Raw genomic sequence first — 25,501 nt, forward strand, 5'->3', positions numbered from 1 at the left:
GTGCCATTGGTTACACATCTCAGTCACCTCTTGTTCGCATAGACGGCACTTTGAACAGTGGACATTACATTTCAGATTCGATCCCTGCGAAACCCTACATTTCAGCAGGATAATGCACGACCGCATGTTGCAGGTCCTGTACGGGCCTTTCTGGATACAGAAAATGTTCGACTGCTGCCCTGACCAGCACATTGTCCAGATCTCTCACCAGTTGAAAACGTCTGATCAATGGTGGCCGAGCAACTGGCTCGTCACAATACGCCAGTCACTACTCTTGATGAACTGTGGTATCGTGTTGAAGCTGCATGGGCAGCTGTACCTGTACACGCCATCGAAGCTCTGTTCGACTCGATGTGCACGCGTATCAAGGCCGTTATTACGGCCAGAGTTGGTTGTTCTGCGTACTGACTTCTCAGAATCTATGCACCCAAATTGCTTGATAATGTGATCATATGTCAGTTCTAGTATAATATATTTGTCCAATGAATACCTGTTTATCATCTGCATTTCTTCTTGGTGTAGCAAATTTAATGGCCAGTAGTGTACTTTGAAAACATATGAAGACCTTAAAAAAAACTGAATCCATGGGAAACAACAAATACCATAAAAATTTATGAAACACATCAATAAAGAAGAAAGGGATACAGTTAAATTTAAATGTAATGCAAACATCTGACTAAATTACACATTATAAAGAACTATGGTATTAGGTTGAGGCATAAGTTCATAGCGTTTTTTGAAACTTCCTGGCAGATTAAAACTGTGTGCCTGACCGAGACTCGAACTCGCCTTTCGCGGGCAAGTGGCCTACCAACGGTTTTTTTTTCCAGTAATCTTTATCGAAAAAACTAACAGTACATATATATACACTATGCAAGAGGTCTTCAAGGTGCCATTTAAACATCAACAAATGAGTGTTAGTTAAACAAAATATGAGAATAACATTAAATACAACAAAATATAACATATTCTGTCTACTTCCTTTTATTATTATTATATTTTTTTTGTCGATTCATGAGAACGTGGAAAAGGGTGTTGAATCATGTGACAGGTAGTCATGGCACACCCCAACTTTGAGGGGGGGTGAAGGAAGACGCTGCGGAGACAACCGGCAAAAGTTTGTCGGTAAGATGGTTTTCGGGTGAGGGTGCTATGCGCGGTCACAACTCTGTACCAGAAGTCAAGGACTGTATGCGGACCACTTTGAAAGAGGTATTCTAAAGCCTGTCCTCGAAACCAGATTAGGGTACGGTGCTTAGCAAGAGGGTAGTGAAATGTCTGGGGCAACAACAAGAAATTCGGGGTTACCGTCGCTGGTGGGGCACGGAGGTAAAAGCCCACGATTCGTTGGATGAGGAGCCATACGTTTCGATTCAGCGGGCACGTAAGACGGTGCTCGTCGGTGTCTTCGAGCTGAGAGTCAGGGCAGAGTGGGGAGGTGGCCAGTCCTATGCGATAAAGTCGAGTATTAGTCAGGAATTTGCCATAGACTAAAACATACCAGAGTGTAGACACAGACGACGGTAAAAAGGGTGCATGCACACGCCCCCAAACCGTTCGCCAGTTAATGTCAGGGTCCTGTAGCACCATGGGGTTGCAAGGGTTAGACAGCATAAACAAACGATAATAATCTTTTGTACGGGGAGGACGGGTGACTGGAAGATCGGCCCGAACGTAGCTGAATTCTATGAAACAATTGGCGACGTGGTACAATAATGGAGAAATAGGTGCCACATTGATCGGTGGATAGAGAGAAGCTGGTCGGAGGATATCTAAGAGACTGCGTGTTAAGGACGGGACCGGCCCCTGCCTGTGCCGCAACATAGTATGGACAATGAGTGCAGAAGATCGTGCCCGCACGTTGACGAGCCCGAGGCCATCTTTTGCAGGAGGAAGTGTTAGAGTGTTGTAGCAGACTTAGAAAAGTGCCCCTGCGGACACGAAATATCCAAAGGCTGATTGGATGCGGCAGCCAAGGAGTAACGGCATTGGGAGGATCTGGGCGACGTGTAACAGTTTAGGGGCGACATACATGTTGACATAGGACACACATTGGAGTTGGTTTAAGTTACGGTGCACTTGATCGCGGACATGGTGCCGAATCGACTGCAAAAGGCGCCGTAAGCGAGGGCCACTGTGCGGTGTGTGGAGCTCCTAAATTCTATACCCAAGTAACGAAGGGTGGTACTGACTGGGAGTGGGGTCGGCACCACAGCCGGGAGGCCGCGCCCAATGTGCATCGTAGTCAATTTACGGACATTAAGAATGCTACCAGAAAGAAGTCCACACTGGTGGATCCATTGGATGGCGTCATTGAGTTCCGTGGAGGAGCAGGTGAGAAAGAGGAGGTCGTCCGCATACGCCCTGCAGTGAAAGGTGTAGTCACGTCAAGTAGTCACGTAAAGTGAGACCCTGCATTCTACAGGTAAGACCAGTGATGAGGGGCTCAAGTGCCATGGTATATAGTAAAGTAGACATAGGGCATCCTTGACGCACAGGGCGGCGTATAGGAATCGGTTCTTCAAGTCTCCCATTGACTTGTACCATCGAGACCGCGGGAAGGAGTAACCGGCGAATGGCATCGACAAAAAGTAATGGGAACCCCATACGTGTCGCCACCATGAGGAGGAATGGGTGTCGAACGCGATCAAAGGCACTCGTGAAATCGATGGATACCAGGGCTGCACGAAGGCGACAAACCGACGCCAGTGCGATGAGGTCACGGCATTCTCCTAGGGCTGTTTGTAAGGTGGTCCCACAACCACGTGCAGTCTGCTCCGGTGAAAGGACCGTAGGTAAGACGGTGCGTATGCGCGCTGCCAAGAGGCGTGCATAGATTTTATAGTCTGCATTCATCAGTGTAAGGGGGCGATATGCAGAGACATGAGACCCTCTCTTCGGCTTAGGCACAGGTAGAAGAATGCCAGTGACGAATTCAGGTGGAACTGGGAAGGACGGAGTAAAGAGTTCCTGAATCATTTCCGTCCAGCGAGGAAGCATTAACGTGGTGAACGCCCGGTAAAACTCTACGGGGAGACCATCTGGTCCTGGTGATTTGTTCTTGGCCCCCTTGTTGATCGCATCTACCACCTCTTCTGCGATGATTGCAGACATCATGGACGTTGACTCCGCTGTGGTAAGTGTCCGATCAGGGAAAGGACGGAGATCATCAGGAATTGGCCTTGCCATCGGTTCATCATCATAAATTTGGCGATAATGTTCAGCAAAGGCAGACACCACTGTCGCCTGTGTTGTGTGGTGAACACCGTCGGAGGTCGTGATGTTGGGGACGAAAAGTCGACGTCGGCGACTGTGGTCGGATGCGGCATGGATTGTGGATGGTGTTTCGTCGTGGAGGAGGTCCTGTCGTCGGGAACGCACCACGACACCATACAGTCGCGCACGTTGGAGAGAGAGGAGGTTTAGTACGCTGTCGTTCCCTATGGGTTTCAGGTGATGGGGAGAGCGCATCGAGCTCACGGAGGACGGCGTAGTGAAAATTTGTGGTGTCTCGATGCCATGCTGCTGCTTCCTTGCCACATTGCATGAAGACCTTTCTGATCGCAGGTTTTGCACATTTGAGCCACCAATGGAACGTAGATGTGTACTGCCGGAGGCGTCTTTCGCAAGACGCCCATGTAGTGGCAATACATTGTCGGCAGTGTGGATCATTAAGGAGGGAGGTATTAAGCTTCCAGTAACCTCTGCTGCGCCACACTGACTGAGGTGGCAGAGCCAGGGAGCAAATGACGGCGCAGTGGTTCGAAAATGCAAGGGGTCATCGTTCAGCTTGGGCGACGTCGTTGCCAAGGTGGGCAGAGACTTAAAACCGGTCCAGTCTGCTCGCAGAATGTGCTGTATAATGGGTACAACCGGGGGTATTGCCATGAATTTTCTCCCAAACGTCCACTAGATGAAAATCTTCGATTACGGAGAGGAGCGCCGGGAATGGCGAATAACCAGGCATTTGGTCTTGCGGATGGAGGACGCAGTTTAAATCGCCTCCCATGATAAGGCGATCATAGCGTCCAGAAAACAGTGGCGCCACGTAGTGTCCGAAGAAAGTGGACCGCTGCCGACGGTTCGTGGAGCCAGACGGAGCGTAGATATTGATGACGCGCGTGTCGAAGATGGTAACAGTCATGCCCCTTCCACAGGGAAGGATTGTCGTGTCCTTGAGTGGGATTCCTTCGCGTATGTAGAAAGCCACTCCACGCCCTGATTGATCACATGTGGACGTGTATGAGTCGTAGCCGTAGACTGATGGTAGTGTGGCAACGCGTACTTCCTGAAGAAGGACGACGTCGACGTCAGAGGCCCGAAGCATGTCACATAGGAGTTGCAGCTTTGGTGCAGTGCCGATCATGTTGATGTTCAGTGTGGCGAACCGGTACGTTTGTTTCAGTGGTGGTGGACGCGCATCTACCGTCACCAAGGAAAGTATGAGGAGGGCACCAACAGCAAGTCCCGTCCCATCAGCTGCAGTGCCTCGCTTTTGATGTTAACAGGCAGCCTCGTCCGGCGGAGGCAACTCATCCGGAGAAGGGGCCGTATCTTCCTCAATGTCGTCAGCCCATGCTCCTGTGCCGTGAGTCTGTCCAATGTCCATGGGAATTGCATCGTGGTGACAGAGATCTGGAGTTGTTGGCGGGGAGACAGGCGTCTCAACGTGCGTACCGGTCGTTACATTGTGCGTGGCGACCTCCATGGTGGTCCCGTCCTGCGAAACGTCTTGTTCATCGTGAAAGTTGTCCGCCGACCTCTGCGTGGAAACGTCGACTGGTTCGGTGTCGTCTTCGTCGTCGCGGGTGGCGACGTTTTGAGATCCCGTGGGTGAACGGCAGCGGCGTTTGCGCCTACGTGGTGAGCGTTGTTTGCGCACGTGTTCCTCAGTGTCGGACGACGGCAAGGAGGAGCGTCGACCTGGTTGGAAGGCGTCAGTGGGTACAATGAAATTGTCAAACAGGTGTTGTGAAGAAGTACTGTTCTCCTCAGCGTCCGGTGCGGGAGCCTGTTCGGCGGCAAGGCTGTCAGGTGGGACGTCTGCACCGTCTGTAGGTGACTGGGACGGTGGGACGTGCCGATCGGAAGGACCGGGCGACGGACTGAACGAAACTGTAGACGTGGCAAGAGCCGCTGCGTAAGTAACCGGTAGGGCGGTCATCGTGGGTGTGACGGACGCTTCCGACAACGGGAGCTGTGCGACACGTCGTTGAATGCATTCAGACCGTAGATGACCTTCTTTCCCGCAACCGGAACAGGTCCGAGGCTGGCCGTCGTACATTATAATGGCACGGCAGCCTCCGATACGTAGATAGGAAGGCACGTGTTTCTGCAACTCGATGCGGACCTGTCTAACACCGTTTGAAACGGGATAGGTTTGAAATTGTACCCAGCGTTCGGCAACGTGTTCCAGAACGTTGCAATAGGGACGGAGCGCCTCGATGACGACGTCTGCAGGTAGTTCGAACGGTAGTGCGAAGACCCTTATCGTTCGTGTGTCGAGACCTGCGTGATCGACGGTAACGGGTCCGACGTTGCCGTCGGAATGACAGAAGCGCAGTCCACGTTTGCCTCTTGAAGCACCGCGTCACACGCCGCATCGTTGATCATTCTGACGTAGACGGTACTGCTAACTATGGACAAGTGGATACCAATTAGATCCGTTGATGGTATTTTAACTTCATCGAGAATAAATCGTTCTACCTCCAGGGCCTTGGGTGGGGCGAAGTCGGAACAAAAGTTGAAACGTAATGTCTTCTTCCGATAGTTGTGCGCCATGATGGTCTAGAAGTAAAACGGCAACATCGGTCAAAGTAAACACAAACAGACGGTGCGCGCCTCGCCCGCAGCGCTCTGGCGCGTGACCGCCTCGCAGCACTGCCGGCGGCAAACTACTTAACAGAAGCTCTTCTGCGAACCTTGCAGAACTAGCACTCCTGAAAGAAAGGAGTGCTAGTTCTGCAAGGTTCGTAGGAGAGCTTCTGTTAAGTTTGGAAGATAGTTCAAATGGCTCTGAGCACTATGGGACTTAACATCTGTGGTCATCAGTCCCCTAGAACTTAGAACTACTTAAATCTAACTAACCTAAGGACATCACACACATCCATGCCCAAGGCAGGATTCGAACCTGCGACCGTAGCAGTCGCGCGGTTCCGGACTGAGCGCCTAGAACCGCTAGACCACCGCGGCCGGCTTGGAAGATAGAAGACGAGGTACTGGCAGAAGTAAATCTGTGAGGAGGAGGCGTGAGTCGTGCGTGGGTGGCTCAGTTGGTGCTGGCACGGTAGCTCAGCGTGTTCGGTCAGAGAGCCGGTTGGCCTTTGTAATAAAAAACTAAGTGGACGGATCAACCACCGAACTTGAACAGGATGTCTTGCTACGCGGAAGGCAAAGGTCCCGGGTTCGAGTCTCGGTCCGGCACGCGTTTTAATCTGCCAGGAAGTTTCATATCAGCGCACACTCCGCTGCAGAGTGAAAAATCTCATTTTTGATAGTGTTTTTTGTTACGGATATTGATATTCCGACAGCTCGACCAGTTCTCCGCCTCAAAACCACGAAATCGAAAAGTTACCTCAGCGTTGGCATATTGTTGTACACACTGGAGGATAATATATCATTGATATATTATTGATGACTAAATTCTGTGTTATGTGTATATGTTGTATTTATTAAACTTACGGAAAAATGCTGCGGACTTATGCAACCACCTAATACAAACTAGAAGTGGTGGTGGTATGTACCTATGGGACCAAACTGCTGAGGTTATCGGTCCCTAGGCTTACACACGACATAACCTAACTTAAAGTAACTTACGTTTAGGACAACACACACGCTCATGTCCGAGGGAGGACTCAAACCTCCGACGGGGATAGCCGCGCGAACTGTGGCAAGGCGCCTGAGACCGCGCGGCTACACCGCCCGGCTAACTAGATGTCAATCAAGCAGATGATAAAGAACAAGTGCAAGCAATAGACTACATAGAACTGACAGAACTAAAGACAGTTTGTAAAAAATTGTAAAACGTAAGATTTCCAGGGCTAGATGAAGCAAATATCAAATTTATTAAACATGGAACAATTATTTAAGAATTAAGAATGATGCCTCTTTTGGCTAGTTGTTTTAAGAATATGAGGCACGGGAGGAGTAGAAAATATAAAAGTCATTTCAGTATCAAAGAAAGATGAAAGCAGTAAGACGTATAACTACTGTAGTATAAGTATTCCGAAGATTGTATACAAAATCTACAGCAAAATAATAAATGAGAGGATATGAAATATTTCGGATGTAATTTTAATGGCGTAGCAAGCACATTTCCGGAAGGGAAGATCGTGTATAAACGATGTTTTCGCACTGAAACAGATAATTCAGAAAGAGATGAGAAGTTAATCTGGAAACTCACCCAGTATTTGTGAATTATGAAGAAATATTTAAGACAATTCATAGAAATAAGCTACTAGGAATAATACAAGAAAGAGAAATACCTGAACATGTGATCAAGTCACGAAAAGCCTATATACGAACGCTAGAACTAATACAGTTAAAGATATACAAACGAATCAAGGAATAAAACAAGGGTGTAGATTGTCACCAACATCATGCAGTATCTATATAAATGATATGATCCATAGATACTGGAGGAATAAACCTATTAGCAAGGTGTTGTTCGCGGATGATCAAGTTAAATTTGGAAATTTGTGGTGAGTTCCTGCTGAGGGCATCGGTCCCTAGACTTACACACAACTTAATCTAACTTAAACTAACTTAGGCTAAGGACTACACACACACCCAAGCCCGAGGGAGGACTCGAACATACGACGCGGGGAGCCGCGCGAACCGTGGCAAGGCGGATGGTCAAGTTAACACACAAGATGGCGAAGATAAATTACAAATCGCATCATATAATCTAAATGCGAGAAGTGAAAACTACAATCTGACTATATCTATAAATAAAACAGGTAGCTCATTTCAAGCATTTAGGATTTGACATATTATATGATCAAAATATGGATGTACAAAAAACCTAAAACTTATCAGTACTCATGTGGCTCAATGAGGAGAATGGAATAAACAATCTGATAAGTACAGAATGTGTAGTAATGAGATGTAGCAGAATTGAGAACAGCGAGAAACTTAACATCAGGATTGGTTACCACGAACTAGATGAAGTTAAGGAAGTCTGCTAACTAGTCACCAAAATAACCAATGACGGACGGAGCAAGGAGGATATCAAAAGCAGACTAGCACTGATAAAAAGTGTATTCCTGGCCAAGAGAAGTCTACTAGTATCAAACAGAGGTCTTAATTTGAGGAATAAATTTATAAGAACGTACGTTTGGAGCACAGCATTGTAAGTGAGACTTGGAATGTGGGAAAACCGCCACATAAGAGAATCGAAGCATTTGAGATGTGGTGCTACGGAAGAGTGTTGAAACTTAGATGGACTGATGCGGAAAGGAATGAAGAGATTCTCTGTAGAATTGACGACAAGGAGAAAGGACAGGATGAAAAAACACCTGTTACGGCATCAGAGAATAACGTCCATGACACTAGAATGAGGTGTAGAGGGTAAAAACTACAGAGGAAGACAGAGATTGGAATATAACCCGCAAACAGTTGAAGACCTAGGTTGCTATCGCTTCTCTGAGATGAAAACATTGGCTGAGGAGAGGAATTCATGGCGGGTCGCATCAAACCAGTCAGAATGCTGATGATAAAAAAAGATAGAAAGATACAGAAGAACACTTAAGGATAAAACAACGAAAGGGACACCACTGAAATTTTTATAAAGTCATGGTAGTTCCCATTTTATTGTATGGGGCGCCAAGTTGGACGCTGAGAAAGATTTACGGCAACTAGAATCATTAGAAATGAAATTTCTGAGATCTCTGAAAGGCTGCACTACGGAAAACAAAATCAGAAACGAAGTAATATGGGAAGAATGAGTGATGCAACCAATAACCTAAAATGCAGCACAATACAAAGAAAAATGTTCGCGTGTTACCACATAAACTTTCTAAACCAGTGATGGGGCAAGAGAAGTGTGGGAAGACCGAGGATGAGACTGTGAGGCGGGAACAAACCCTAGGCCTAATCCTGGAATGGCTGAAGAAGAAAAACTGAATCAGCCGTCACAACTTTCGCTAACAATACTTCCAGTACCAATCACAGTTCACCAAATCGAACCAGCAGTGGATGCCGAATACACACAACGAAGGGTACAAATTCGTTTCGACCCATTGGAGAGCGTCACGGAGAAGCAGAAAGAAGTAAACAGGCAAAAAGTTGAAGATAGTCGCAAACTATCCCGTGAAAACCTATTTAGTATGTTTCAAGAAACGACTTTAAGCGATGATTATATATATATATATATATATATATATATATATATATATATATATATATATATATATATATATATATATATATATATATATCGTTGTTGCAGTAATGCGAAGAAGGGTTTAGGTTAATTACGGCGCCCACAGAGGGTTTCAACAACCATTTTTATTGCACTGCACACGTGAGTGTAGGGGGAGTACGCCCTAATAGTTGTGCAATAGGCAGTACCCTATAGCACGCACTTCACGGCGGTTTTCATGGTGTGGATGTTGATCCAGAAGAAGATAGCCATCACCTCCCGATAAAGCTTTTGCGAGTCTTTCTGCAACGTTGGAAATCTCATTCAGGGAAGAATAGGGTATCAAGGAAATCTAACGGGTGGTTATAATTAAACTTTCCCTGTTTAACACGTATGACACGGAAACTAATTATCATACGGGCACCAAACTTCGTAGCATTTATGTCAAGGACGTGTGGAAGAGAAATGATCCAGAATCAATTCAGTTTAGACAGTTTTAATGTTCTGCTACAGTACGTCATACCATTATATACCACTACCATTATTGCTACAAAAGGGGCTCAATATGGCACCCATCAGTGTCCAGGAGAATCTGAAAGCGCAGGATTGCATTCTGCATAGCAAAACGAAGCATGTCCGTGGGTATGCGGGCTACCTCTCTTGATATGCTGCGCTTCAGATCAGCACACGTGTCAATATTCCCCTGGTAAACCCTTACCTTCAGGTAGTCCCACAATCAGAAATCACAGGGAGCGAGATCAAGTGAACGTGCCGGCCAAGCATTTGGAAACGACCGGCTGATAATTCGGTCGGCCGGAGTGGCCGAGCGGTTCTAGGCGCTGCAGTCCGGAACCGCGCGACCGCTACGGTCGCAGGTTCGAATCCTGCCTCGGGCATGGATGTGTGTGATGTCCTTAGGTTAGTTAGGTTTAAGTAGTTCTAAGTTCTAGGGGACTGATGACCACAGATGTTAAGTCCCATAGTGATCAGAGCCATTTGAATTTGAGTTCTCTAGTTGATTCGAACTTCATCACGCTCCGCACAGCAGATGGACAAAGAGGACCCTTCCGTAATCCTTTCAGCTGGAGATATTCTCGTAGTGCAACTGCAGCATTACTGGTTTTGATAATAGACCTTCAACAATAATACCCTGGTCTTTTATCCAAGCTCATGTTGACACGTCAACAAGTGCACTGGGGACTGGTCAGGTGTGTCAGACTATGAGTCACGATGACTGATCACGACAGCTTGTGGTCATAGTTGGAACTGGACGGTGGCGCTGTGGGGCATGGAAATCATGCACCCCATACTCTGGACATTAATGCTACCAAGTTTGGTATGCGTACGGTAATTAGTTTCCGTGTTATAATGTGGTAAATACGGAAAGTTTAATTATAACCACCCGGTGCTATCACATGTAGCTACGGGACATTCTTCCGCAACATAGGGTAATGTGTCCAGAATGAGATTTTCACTCTGCAGCGGAGTGTGCGCTGATATGAAACTTCCTGGAAGATTAAAACTGTGTGCCGGACCGAGACTCGAACTCGGGACCTTTGCCTTTCACGGGCAAGTGCTCTACCAACTGAGCTACCCAAGCACGACTCACGCCCCGTCGGCACACCTTTACTTCTGCCAGTACCTCGACTCCTACCTTCCAAACTTTACAGAAGCTCTCCTGCGGGCCTTGCAGAACTAGCACTCCTGAAAGAAAGGATATTGCGGAGACATGGCTTAGCCACAGCCTGGGGGATGTTTCCAGAATGAGATTTTCACTCTGCAGCGGAGTGTGCGCAGGGGAGCTTCTGTATAGTTAGGAAGGTAGGAGACGAGGTACTGGCAGAAGTAAAGCTGTGAGGACGGGGCGTGAGTCGTGCTTGGGTAGCTCAGTTGATAGAGCACTTGCCCGCGAAAGGCAAAGGTCCCGAGTTCGAGTCTCGGTCCGGCACACAGTTTTAAACTGCCAAGAAGTTTTAGAGTAATGTGATTCAGTTGAGTTATTTGTTCTTTCTATCAGTCTACAGTTTATTGAAAGCACTGGAGCTACATACAGTCGATAGCTTCGGAGGGAATACTCTTTGTTCATAATACGCTAAATTTTCACGTAATAATGGTGGATTCTGCTGCAACACAAGAGTCGCTTTCGGTTCCACAATAAAATTGCTTGAAATTATTTGTCTCTTTTCATACGAGCCATTTGAATTATACAGGGTGAACATTAATAAAACCGACAAACTACAGGGACGGATTCCTGACTGCAAATGGAGGAAAAAATGTCCTATGAACATGTGTCCGGAAATGGACGGTGTGCGTGCAACGAAAACAAACCACCCCGGAGCACAATACAAACAGCTGCATCGCCTCTACATCACAATAAATGTTCTAAGTAGTCTTCATGGCATGCAATGCACGCGTTCACACATCATGGACTGCTGCATTATTTCGCGCGTTCCGGCATCTCTCCGAATAGCGTCACAGACATAGAACGCGATCCTCGAAATCTTCCGATCCTCCAAGTCTGGTGTACACACAGTCCACCGCCTGCCTGCACGTTTGTCTGTCTGAAAGGACCAATGATCACTAAACGCCCTAAGAGGGCTTGAAATGTTATGTGATGTAGTTGGTGTCTATGAAGTTACTTGTTTTGATATAGCCTTGCTGTGTCTCGCCAGTTTGCGTCTGTTTGGCCGTACACAAATACCATATCGGCTTGTTCCCGGCATGAATAACGGACCATTCTGTTGCGTACAGTATGCTTCGCCAATCACACAGCCTACGGTTTACAGTTACACACAAGGAGCACACGTCATGTGGTCAGAGGGACTTTCACTCGTCAGCGCTGCGTACCGTGACAACGATGCATTTCCGGCCACATGTTCATAGGACCTTTTTTCCACCATTTCCAGTCCTGCAGTTCATCGGTTTTGTCAATGTTCACGCGGTATTTGTACCAGCTCTAATCCTGCGATTCAAGATTTCATTTGTGCATTGACATCGAAGGTACAAAAGTGTTGATTCCACTGGACGCACACGCAACTTCGTGTCATTGGGGAGCACCAGTAATGAAACAGTAATTTACTAAACACCAACGGCAGAACTTGTAAAGGCTTGGCGCTGACCATTTTATACTGATTTTGCACACGAAATTAAGATGCAAAATAATTCATTGCATATTAATAATGAGGGCTTGATGGAGTTAATAATAGTATTTGTTTACTTTTCTCAGAATCGACGTCGTTTTTCATGTGGTATGGAAAACTGTGTTAAACACTTCTTACGAATTTTGCGCTTCTGGTGCATACTCACCTCTACAGCAACTATGGAAGTATGTGTGCTCAAGAAACCATGGTTACTTAGGTAATTTACATACACATACCACGTGTATATGAGAAGAATTGTACCAAAAATACCATTTAGTCAGTTATGTAGTTTACTACACGTTAAGATTAAGTGCAGTAAGTTCTTGTATTCATTTAGGCACACGTTTCACTTAAATGTATTATTTATTTAGACGAAGAATAACAAGTGTATTAACTGAAGGAGGCTGAAAAATGAAAATGCTTTGTGAAAAATGACTAGTTACATGGAATTATTGATTGGAAAAGTTTAACTGATAAGAACATTGTGGTACATAGCGTTCTCAAACCCAATGCTGTGAAATTGTCTTTCAACGTGAATAGTAAAAAATTAATAAATTTTCTGCATACTGACGACTAAAATAAACACACACACATCAAAAAATGTTTTGCATTACCTCGGTTCCGAGAGTTCCGGAACCTTTACAGAAAATTGGAACAGAGATCAACATGAACATCATATCCGCACTGCCGGCCGCGGTGGTCTCGCGGTTCTAGGCGCGCAGTCCGGAACCGTGCGACTGCTACGGTCGCAGGTTCGAATCCTGCCTCGGGCATGGATGTGTGTAATGTCCTTAGGTTAGTTAGGTTTAAGTAATTCTAAGTTCTAGGCGACTGATGACGACAGCAGTTGAGTCCCATAGTGCTAATAAAAAAAAAAAATATATCCGCACTTTTTATTGCTCATGAAAACCACACATTGCATGTTGTACCACCATACAGCGAGACCTTCAGAGGTGGTGGTCCAGATTGCTGCACATCCTCTTGCATTGATGGGCGCCATATTGAGCCCCTTTTGTTGAAGTGGTTGTTGGGCCAATCTGTACCGTGCGGCATGGTGTCGTGGTTGCAAAGATGGGCCACGCCTTGGACGTCGGGAGTGAAGTTGCGCATCGTACAGCATATTGCACACAGTTTGAGTCGTAACATGACGCCCTGTGGCTGCACGAAAAGCATTATTCGACATGGCGGCGTTGCTGTCAGTGTTCCTCCGAGCCATAATCAGTAGGGAGCGGCCCTTGGGCGGCCTGAGCAAGGCACATCAACGACAATTCCCGTTTCTCTGTATTTCCTCCATGGCCGAACAAGATCGCTTGGTTCACTCCGAGACGCCTGGACACTTCCCTTGTTGAGAGCCTTTCCTGGCACAAAGTAACAATGCAGACGCGATCGAACCGTGGTATTGACCGTCTAGGCATAGCTGAACTACTGACAAAACGAGCTTTGTACCTCCTTCCTGGTGGAATGACTGGAACTGATCGGCTGTCGGATCCCCTTCGTCTAATAGGCGCCGCTCATGCGTGATTGTTGACATCTTTAGGTGAGTTTAGTGACATCTTTGAACAGTCAAAGGGACTGTGTGGGAACCTGGGTGATGCAAAACTTTCTTTGATGTGCGTGTATTCAAACAGCTGTATGGATTATTTAGAAAGGATTTGTTTAATCATTTAGAAAAGATTTGTTAAACTATAACAAAATTGTATAAAACATGTCTCCTTTAAATTGCTACAGATAAAGCGACATAAGCTGTAGAAAAGTCTCTTGTACAGGTAGGTGATTAAGACGATGGATGCATGCTTGTTCTCAAGTTAAATATAGTTTTGGTTTCAGTTCCTTTCTCTAAATCTAAAATCAAACTCCGCGATCAGGCCATGAAGGCCACCAGCTTTCGACGGCCCGCCGTGTCATCCTCTGCCACGTGGCATCGGGAGGACGCAGTGTGGCAGAGCATGCGGTCAGCACGTCGCGCTCCCGGCCGTTGTCGGCTTTCCAGACTTTTTATTCGAGCTCCTCAGCCCCCTCCACGAGGCTAAGCGCACCCCGTTCCATTCGTTCCATCAAGGAAAAATCCATGGCAGTATCGGTAGTCGAACCCTGGTCATCCACATAAGGATCAGATGAGCTGACGACTTTTTTTCCGATCTGTTGCTTCGTCGTTTTTCGTCGGTGACTCTGTACAGATGTCACATGATAGATTTCAGATTTCATGAATGAGCCCTTCTCTGAGGTTATTACTACCGTACACGCACAGCTACCGTGACCGCGTCCACTTGGCTGCAGAGGAGGACTCCGTAAATCACGACAGTGAAAATTCTGTGACAGTTCGGCTTATAAGGGGGTAGTTGACCCATATGAGGTTATTAACATTTTTAAACATTGTCTTTCCATAGTGAATGAAATTCAAAAATGATCTAAAAACACAATTAACATATGTACAGTGACAGAATATTTATTCGTACTGCTAACAAACAAATCTCAAGTAGCAACATCAAAAAAGTTAAAAGTAAAGAAACTGATGGTGTAGGTGGTGGTGGTGGTTAGTGTTTAACGTCCCGTCGGCAACGAGGTCATTAGAGACGGAGCGCAAGCTCGGGTTAGGGAAGGATTGGGAAGGAAATCGGCCGCGCCCTTTCAAAGGAACCATCCCGGCCTGATGGTGTAGGTGCAGTATCTCCACATCAGATGGCGATTGATTAATTCAGTCTTTGGAATAGTCGAATGTTGTCAATAACTTGTTACATCGCGGTTGTGACGAGAAATCAGCTACTGTTAAATCCACAACTGAAATAATGTATATTAGAAAACAATTATCAGACTGATTTCAATAGAGAATATAAACATTACGAATCAACCACAGCGTGGTATAACCAAGTGTTGATTCACCGGCACCCAACAGCGAACATCGTGACTCGCATAAAAGAAACGCTAAATGAACAAAGAAAAGACTTTGGTTTGCTAATCGACCTTTGAAAGGTCTTTTTTGTGGGGTACTATTTGTGGAAAAGGAAGAGCAACACGTTGAATTCTTAACTTAAAATGTACATTTCTGAGGTAAATGTGTACTGAGAACTCCAATTGTTAAAGTATTGTTCTCTCAGTGGAGGACAATGACAGCAGTTTCCACCATTCTACAATAGGAAAATTATATGCCGTAAGTAGTAAGCGTGGATGTGACGATGTAACCATACGTCACACTCATCTGTTCGTTAAACTTCAGTTACTTACGTAACGCAAGAGTCTTCTCAGATGTCTCCATCACTACTTGTTTGTTATCCATTGTCGTCTGACGTGCTCGAAGTTTCGGATCCTGTTGATGAAGAAAACATTAGCAATCAACGGTGTCTGGATTCCCTGCTACTCATGCGTTTTAGTAATGACTTGGCAGTCAATATAAAAAGTAACCTCAGACATTTTGGAGGTGGTGCTGATATATATAATGAACTACTACATGAGAAAGAGCTCTACACATATTCACTCACCCCTTTATAAGATTTAGAAGTAGCGCAAATACTATGGATTTGGTTTAAATGTTCAGAAATGTATAACAATGCATTCCACAAACGTCGTATATTATATTTGCAGTATCAGTGAGTCACAACCGTTACAAGTCAACTCATACAAATTTCTGGGGGGTAACAATACATAGAGATATGAAACAGAGTGAACAAAAAGGAGCTGTTGTAATTACAGTTGGTGGCAGGCTGCGCTTCACTGGTTGGATACTGGGAAAAGTAACACAGTATGCCAATGAGATTGCTTACTGAAAGCTCCTGGGACCCATCCTGAACTATTGCTCAAGTGCTTGGACTCATAACAAATGGGGCTGAGGGGAGTTAATCAACACACACACTAAGAATGGTGGTACGAACAGTTACAGAGTCATTTCACTCGTAAAGAAATCAGGGGGGGTTGCTGAAAAACCGGATTCGGAAGACATTTGAGGATAGAAATCAACTTTTCTTCGGGGGCCTAATTACAAAGTTTCAAGAACAGTACTAAACTAGGAATCAAGGATTATGATAACAACACTTTCGTAGAGACTGTGGGGACAAGATTAGACTAACTACAACGCTAAGAGGTATTTAGGCACTCCAGTGTGCTCTCTATCTGCATACTGGTAGGAGTTACCCCAGTATGGAACGAGTTCTTCCAGATGACATGAACAGCACAGGCTGCAACAGACTGCAGATGGTGGCTGTTGTCAATATCAACAATGTGTGTCGCTTTGGATCGGAAGACATTCTCTCTGTTTTCGGGTGGCTAGCTGAAGTGGTGAAGAATGCTAGTCTTGCTTGGGAGATGAAAGCACAGCTCATCATCTGTAGCATCGGCGACAGAACCGATTGCGGACCTTTGGTGCAGAGTCGAGTGGATAGGCTCAGACGGCTCTGTAGGTTGCAGATTTCTCGATTTACGCCATAGGGTGGTCGGGCTTCAGGTTCTGCTTAGTAGGTGAGGGTCCACTAGACACAGGAAATGGCTGCTCGGATAGCGCCGCCTGTATGGAGGGGACTGGGGGGGGGGGGGGGGGGGTTCAGGTTAGAGGGTCTCGGGGACACACAAAAAGGTCTCAGAGGGTGCAAGTCGAACACAGGAAGAGGATAGGCATCACAACAATCCGTACTGTAAATCGTCGTAGCGGTGATAGGAAAGAACCAGAGCTGCAAGTGCTAGTAGAAAGCACTGCATCTCAAATCGTTGTAGGCACGGAAAGTTCGCTAAAGCCGGAGATAAGTTCAGCCGAAATTTTTACAAAGGACCTAACGGCTTCATAAAGGATAGATTAAATACAGTAGATGATGACGTGTTCGTTACTGTTAGATGTAGTTTATTTCGTAGGGAAATTTAAGTAGAGAGTTAGTATGGGTAGAGGTTGTACTTGAAAATCGGAGTAAATTAATAATTGGTTCCCATTAACTGGCCCTCATATTCCGAGGAATCAGTTACTGAATTGTTAAAAGAAAACTTGAGTTCCGTCTCAAATAGCAGTTCACAAATGGTTTGGAAAAAAATGTCTGTTTCTTGCAAAAATGGCAATTGTCTCTAAATCATAATGATGTGGATGACTTTACACTTTTACTTATTCAAAGTATGTCAGTTCAGCTAAATACCTAGGAATTGAAGTTACGAGCAACTTACATTTGAGCGATGATTATCTATATCTATGTTGTGTGGACGCAAACCAAAGGCTGCGTTTCATTGGCAGAATGCTTAGAAGATTCGACAGGTCTATTAAAAAGACTAGCTTGTCCGTCCTCTGCTAGAGTAGTGCTGTGTGGTTTGGGACCCTTATCAGATAGAATTGTCGGCGAACATCGAAAAATTTCATATAAGGACTGCTCGTTTTAAATTATCGCGAAACAGGCGGGAGAGTGTCACGGATATGACAAGCGAGTTGAGGTTCCAATCATTAACACAAAGAAGTTTTTCGTTGCGGCGATATTATTTCACGAGATGTGAATCACCAGCTTTGTTCTCTGAATGTGAAAACATTTTATTATCGCCAGCGTACACAGGGAAAAAGCACCATCGTAATAAAATAAGAGAAATCGGAACTCGTACAGGAAGATTTAAGTGTTCATTTTTCCCATGCGCTGTTAGAGAGTAGAACGTGAGACAAACAGCCTGAAGGTGGTTCCGAACGACCCTCTGAATTTCAGAATAATTATGCAGATGTAGATGTAGCTTCATTTATTTTCAGAAGTAGCACCAGATTTCTTGGTCGTCTCAGTAGATTTCCTTCTTGCGTTGGAGTTCTCATAATTTGGCATATTTGCGACGAAATGTAAACCGTTATCTTCCAAATCTTGAAATTCCTCTTTAAAAATATTGGAAAACACGTACCGTATTTTCTTAGCGGGCGCTTTTTCTGCATTTCTTCACTCGTTCCTTAATCTGCGTATCTGCTTGGTTGGTTGGTTTGGGGAAGGGGACCAGACAGCGAGGTCATCGGTCTCATCGGATTAGGGAAGGACGGGGAAGGAAGTCGGCCGTGCCCTTTGAAAGGAAACATCCCGGCATTTGCCTGGAGCGATTTAGGGAAATCACGGAAAACCTAAATCAGGATGGCCGGACACGGGATTGAACCGTCGTCCTCCCGAATGCGAGTCCAGTGTCTAACCACTGCGCTACCTCGCTCGGTCGTATCTGCTTCATCATGTGGACAAGGACGTTGCTGTTCACTCATGAATTTGCCATTTGCAATTTTTACTCCTATCAGAATTCAGCACAACCAGGTCGTACACTCTCCATATTTTCTGTGCACCCGATGGCGATAACCATCGTTGAGAACTTACGGCTTCCCTTTCGTTGTTGTAATTATTTCCGTTTCTCACAGCGATAGAACACAAGTAGCTGAGGCTTACGAAACTCATGGGCACTACCTCACTACCGGCCACAATACATCCGCTGCTGGTGAACGGCTGGTGTAAATCAGCAGTGGGGAAAGGCTCTGGTCGCAGAACACTCGGTACTAAACCACTTGGTCGGAAATAACACTGCCCTGTGGTATCTACAAAGGATCGGAAATCATTCATGCCCTCTGTTAGAGAAACAAGAAAGCCGTGGATAAATAAGGGAATTTAAATCTCATATAACAGGAAGAGGGAAAATTATGTAAGGGCTAGAGTAAGTCAAGATAACGTTACTTGCTCACTAGAAAAATTCTGTAGAGTTTTAAGGAGAGTCATTAAAATGTCCAGAAGTATGCATGGCCTGACAGAAATAAATAATGTAGATAACATGCTTAAAACTATGTGGGACAATGTCAAACGAGAGACAAGTCAGCCAGTCAGTGTACAAGACTCCATAACAATTAAACTAAATGACAATGTTGTGGCTGATAATTCACAAGCTGTAAGTACTTTTAACAGTCGCTTTCTAAACGTAGCAGCAAATATAGAATTGCGTGGTTCAGTTGAAGAAGCACGAGAATATATTAAAAATCTCATTCCACAAAAATTTAAGCAACAGGAAGTAGCATTACTGTTCTTCTCAGACATTGATACGACTACAAAAATCCTAAAAAACTAAATCTCTTGCGGGGTTAATGGAATTTCAAACAGAATTATGGGAAGTCGTACCAGATTAAAAGAAAATTTCTTAGTGATATATGCATTGCATCACTGCCAAAGGGAATTTTTCCAGACGGTTAAAATATGCAATTCTTAAACTGCTTCATAAGAAAGGAGACAAGTCAGACGTAAACAATTATCGTCCAGTTTCCTTACTGACGTCTTTTTCATAGATATTTGAAAAAGTGATGTAGTCAAGAGTAGTCGCACACTTAAGTGCAAACAATTTACTTAGCATATCACAGTTTAAATTCCAGAAGTTTTGCTCGGCTGAGAATGCTATTTATACACTGACTCAATGTGTAAATCATATTACTCTCTTAGGAAATCTCAAGTCTTATGGAACTGATGGCTTTACACACAGATGGTTTGAATCATACTTGACAAACACAATGCAAAAGTCTGTGTTGAATAAGTCAGACAACCTCAGCAAGATAGAAAATTGGAAAAGAGTCGTAAAGGGTGCCCTACAGGGTTCAATTTTGGCTCCACTCCCATTCCTTATGTATATGAATGACCTTCCATTTAATATTCAACAAGCAAAGGTGATACTTTCTGCAGACGATACAAATGTTATAATAATTCCCATTAGAGAGAAAGGAATAGAAGAGTTGGTAAACAATAGTTTCCAAAGAATTGTTAAATGGTTCTCTGAAAATGGACTTCCCTACATTTTTAAAAAGTATACTAGATTGACTTCTCTACAACAAATAGAGTCGTACAAATAATTTAAGTAGCACATGAGCAGGAGTCAGTAAGTAGGGCACACTGTTCCAAATTTCTGATCGTACATATTGATGAAACCTAGAACTGGAAAAAGCATATTACTCAGCTTCTCAAACATGTAAGTCCAGCTACGTTTGTTTTTCGTACAATTGCTAAACTTGGAAACAAGCATATCAACGTCCTAAAATATTTTGCATGTTTCCGCTCAATGATGTCTTGCGGAATAATTTTCTAGGTTAACTCACTACTTAGAAAGAACGTATTTATTACAAAAAGTGAGCAATATGATATGTGATGTTCACCTACGGATGTCATGAAGATACCTGTTCGAGGAGCTAGGCATTTTAACTGCGCCGTCACAACCCACATATTTGCTTCTGACATTCGTCATAAAAAGCCCATCACAAGTTGAGACGAACATACCTGCAACAAGTAGAGGCAAAAATGACCTTTATTCCCTATAATCAAAACTATCAGTGACTCAGAAAGGAGTTAAATATGCAGCAATAGCAATTTGTGATCATTTGTGATCTGATGGGTAGCGAAGCAAGTTTTAAATCTAATTTAAAATCATTTTTCCTCTGTTCCACTGACGGAATGCCACTTAAAAACTAATAACTGGGAAATGCATCTAACTATCGAAACACCACGTTCGGAAAACCCACGTAGCCCATCACAGTGGTTTTCCGACTGCGGATGTAGTTGTATATTTGACCTACAAGAGGAGGAGCGGTATTAGTGTACAGTAAACTGATCTCCAGAATATCACAGTGATAAGCTTGGTGGTACGTCAATCTAATGGGGATGTTGAATTTTACGGTGCTCCTCGGTTATACGAGGGCAGCGAGGGACCGTTTTAGATAAAAATTCGATTATTTTTCGACATATTACCCGTATACATTGCCTTAAGTTTTCTATTTTGGAGGATCTCAAAAACACCCAGCTACCTTAATCTTGGACTCAAGCCTTTTTACGACATGCAGCGTATCTCAGGAGGAACGGTCGGTATTCAGGAAATAGCAGGACTGACTTTCGGAAACAAGAAACTCAAGTAAACATGGATTAAAACGCATACCTGAGGTGTTATGAGCCCTTCATCATCTTCGATATTGTGAAACGAATCTGTTACATTGCAAGCTCTTCGCTTTCCATGTTTTAGGTGGAGGTATTATGGACAAAAACAAGAAGAAATTGTCCAGAAACTTCCTGGCAGATTAAAACTGTGTGCCGGACCGAGACTCGAACTCGAGACCTTTGCCTTCGCGGGCAAGTGGTCTACCATCCTTTTTTTTTTTACTTTATCTCATTTTGCTCGTTTTCGTTCGTTGTATCTGGTCTGGGCGGACGTCGAAAGACACCCGTTTCAGTTCGTTGTTGATCCATTAACTCAGTTTTTTTTATTACAGAGAGCAGCTAGCCCTCTGACCGAACACGCTGAGCTACCGTGCCGGTTTCTTTTTTTCTTTTTTTTTTTTTTTTGTTCGTTTTCGTTCGTTTCATCTACTCAGTGCGGACATCTCAAGACACCCGTTTCCGTTCGTCATTGATCCATTAACTCAGTTTTCTTTTTAAAATTACAGAGGGCAGCTAACCCTCTAGCCGAACACGTTGAGTTACCGTGCCGGCACCATCTGAGCTACCCAAACACGACTCACGCCCCGTCCTCACAGCTTTACTTCTTCCAGAACCTCGTCCCGAGTTCGAGTCTCGGGCCGGCACACAGTTTTAATCTGCCAGGGAGTTTCATATCAGCGCACACTCCACTTCAGAGTGAAAATCTCTTTCAAGAAATTGTCCAGTAAATATGGGCTCTAAAGCGCATACCTTAAGAGCTACGAGAACTTGCTCGTCTTCACTACTGTGAAATCAATATCCTGAACTGAACAAGCTCTCATAACTCTCAAGGTACGTATTTTAGGCTGCATTTTTACTAGACATTTTTGTTTCGAACGATCGTTCCAGACATGTCCTTGAATACTGGCCGTTCCTCCTGGGACACCCTGTATATATTCCTAATCATTACAAGCCTGGTTTCTTGCGTATAGCAATGGCAGCTGTAGTCTTCACACGTTTCTGAATCGAGTGTAGTTTATGTTTTTTGTTGTTTTATGTCCCTTGTAATTCCTCTGTACTTACTGAATGTTTACAATCTGCAGGTGGCAGTGTCGCGGTCCTCCGTCCTTTCGAAGAATGAAGTTTTCTGCCTGTTCTCGCAGTTGTCCAAGTACCCAGGTACTTGATTTCCGTAAACGTTTCCTTCCGTAAGAAAAAGAAAGGGGACTGTAGCAACAGAATCGTGTAAGTTATGAAACGTAAACGTCGACGCATAACTCATCTGAGACACATCTAACTTTCGGATGGCTAACTCTTGTGGGGACTACAACGTTGAGAGCGCTGTAAGTCTTTTCAACGAGCACACGAGGGCAACCTGTGGATTTCCCCTCACATAAACAGCCAGAAACTGCTGGTGTCATCGCCTAAAGCCGTCCTCTCATCGGCCGTGGAAAAGGACGTAGACGAGGAGCTGGTGACGTCACAGCGTGGAATTCCACGTTCCACTACAATGCAGAGCGTGAAACGAAGAATATGGCGCGTCAGATTTTTGCCTCGAGGAGAGGCAGGTGTGCACTCAGATGCGACATCGTTTTTACGTCACAAGGAGAAGGAGTCACCATATTGCATTAAGTTGAGCTACGTTTTTGCTGTGTTTTCTTTATCACAGAGTTCGTGGTATGAATATAAGCTGGTTCAAAGAATCTGCAAAATTAGGAACTCTCGAATAAGCGTCATTCAAGCTAAAAATTTTTATAATAAAATGACAGTAAATTACATATCGCTAGGTAATGGCTTACTGTTGTTGAATGCTTTTAATGTTATAATTTCTTTTGTACTAAATTATACCGTTTCGATGCTACGGCACAATGGTGTGGCACAATTTGCATATTAAATGACAAATGCAGAAAATTGTAGATAAAAGCTTTAGACAGTGTATGTCGTACACTGATGCTCAGATGTAACGTCGAAGCTGCAGCGCACTTGTTAGCACTGTGAACTGTGAATAGAGCGATAGGAGGTTCGTGTCCACTAATTCTAAATTTTTTTCGAATTTTGTTTTCTAAAATTTCTGGCTCTTTCATATTCATTAGTAGAAGTATAATCTCAAAAGCCTTCTTATTTATTATAAATAATACATTAGCTGCAATTCTTGATGCAAAGGGAATATTTCGTCAATGGCTAGAAAGCTTACGTGACTACCAATATATGTTAAAAAGTAAACACAAGTTACGAGCCGAAAGCTTTTGCTATTATGAAACTTTCTGTAAAATATATGTATACCTATATCTGGGTTTAAATAAGTCTCCTCTTCCATTCGCATGAAATTACGGAACGAACTTCGTGTTGAACTCTGTGTGATGAATTACGTTATTCCATAGTGTTGGTAATCGATGCAACATCGAGAATATGGGTATTAAGCATGCGTAAACTGACATTAGGCACTATACTTTAACAAGATTCAAGAAGGATGAAGAGGAGATCAGTGTTTAACGTCCCGCCGACAACGAGGTCATGACACAAGTTCGTGTTAGGGGAGGATGGGGAAGGAAATCGGCTGTGCCCTTTGAAAGGAACCATCACTACATTTGCCTGAAACGATTTTGGAAAATCACGGAAAACCTAAATCAGGATGGCCGGGCGCGGGTTATGAACCGTCGTCCTCCCGAATGTGAGGCCAGTGTGCTAACAACTGCGCCACCTCGCGCGTAACTATAATCAATTAAAATCCGGAAATCGGCTGAAAACTCAGTTGCGTCAACGTTTGCTGCCTCGTCCCGTGTAAGGACGGCTTAATGCTCTGAGCTGTAGGAAGTGCAGTGCTATGTTCGCATCGAAAATCACGCCGCAGATTTGTAACTGAATTCCACCAGTCAAAACGGAAAACGGAGAACGCCCTTGGCTGCTTTGTCATACATCTCGACTCGTCGGACATTGGCTAATCAAAAGACGAGCAGCAGATAGTATGGATTTCTTGTAGAGCAATCGAAAATGGCATGAAAAGGAAACAGCAGACTGAGTCCGTCTTGAACGACATTTGCATCGATGAGACGTTAAACAATACATTTTCGGTTTAAAAAAGCATCCGTTAGAAAAACACAAAAATTTAAGAAGACAGTTTATATTATGTAAGTCGCGACACAGTCAAAAAGAAAAGAAAAAGGAGTCCTGTAATTTAACATTAGTCAATGCGGCGCTGCATCCGTCGACATGCAGTTTTATTTCTTTCATGTTCTGGTGCTACTGCTGAAATTAGTTCGCTATGTTTATTTGCAGTATGACACGACACGGTAACAGTCCGCAGAAACAACGTTTCCTTCATTCATTGTTTTCATAGAACGGTGCGAAGCATTTGCGTGACACACTTGTGTTTACTTCATGAAGCAGTCACGAACGGATGGAATGCAAATGTTTGTTACGTCACCTTCACGTCGCAGCTACCTCACTTTGACAAGAATGACACCTCTTCGAAATGGTCTGTTTTTTTTCCGTCCGAAAAGGCCATGGAAGGCCCAACGGTACCGACCGGCCGCCGTGTCATCCTCAGCCCAAAGGCGTCACTGGATGCGGATATGGAGGCATGTGGTCAGCACTCTGCTCTTCCGGACGTTTTGTCAGTTTCTGGGACCGGAGCCGCTACTTCTCAATCATGTAACTCCTCAGTTTGCCTCACAAGGGTTGAGTGCACCCTGCTTGCCAACAGCTCTCGGCAGACCGGATGGTCACCCATCCAAGTGCTAGCCCAGCCCGACGGCGCTTAACTTCGGTGGTCTGACGGGAACCGGTGTCACCACTGCGGCAAGGCCGTTGGCCCAAATTGTCTGTTACTCCCATAAAAATGGTACAGTATATTTGGATTCAAAATAATAAGAACAACTACATCACTCGCTACAGGCTACGTACCTCTCTCGTAAAATCGAAATATTTCGTTCGTGCTTCTCAGTATCTTCCATGTCTGTAGGAGCCCAAGGTCGAAAGCAAAGAAATAAAATCGAAATATTTCGTTAGTGTTTCTCGGTATCTTCCAGGTCTGCAGGAGCCCAAGGTCGAAAGCAAAGAAAAATATATATAACTCCTATTAGAAAAAAGTCTTTGTTATAATATGGCAGCTATAAGCATTAAAAAATTACTGTAATACGTCAAAAACCTCT

At 44.5% G+C, this 25,501-nt stretch overlaps 1 non-coding gene and 1 pseudogene across 1 annotated transcript; both read right to left on the bottom strand.

The window, feature by feature from the left end:
* Positions 1–10,887: 10,887 nt before the first annotated feature.
* Trnas-uga (transfer RNA serine (anticodon UGA)) lies at positions 10,888–10,962 on the bottom strand. Its single transcript has one exon. It is a non-coding gene; the product is annotated as a tRNA-Ser (tRNA).
* Positions 10,963–25,044: 14,082 nt separating this feature from the next.
* Positions 25,045–25,162, bottom strand: LOC126211267 (5S ribosomal RNA; annotated as a pseudogene).
* Between the last annotated feature and the right edge of the window lie 339 nt (positions 25,163–25,501).

Source organism: Schistocerca nitens, chromosome 1 (assembly GCF_023898315.1).
Source record: "Schistocerca nitens isolate TAMUIC-IGC-003100 chromosome 1, iqSchNite1.1, whole genome shotgun sequence".
Lineage (NCBI taxonomy): Eukaryota > Metazoa > Arthropoda > Insecta > Orthoptera > Acrididae > Schistocerca > Schistocerca nitens.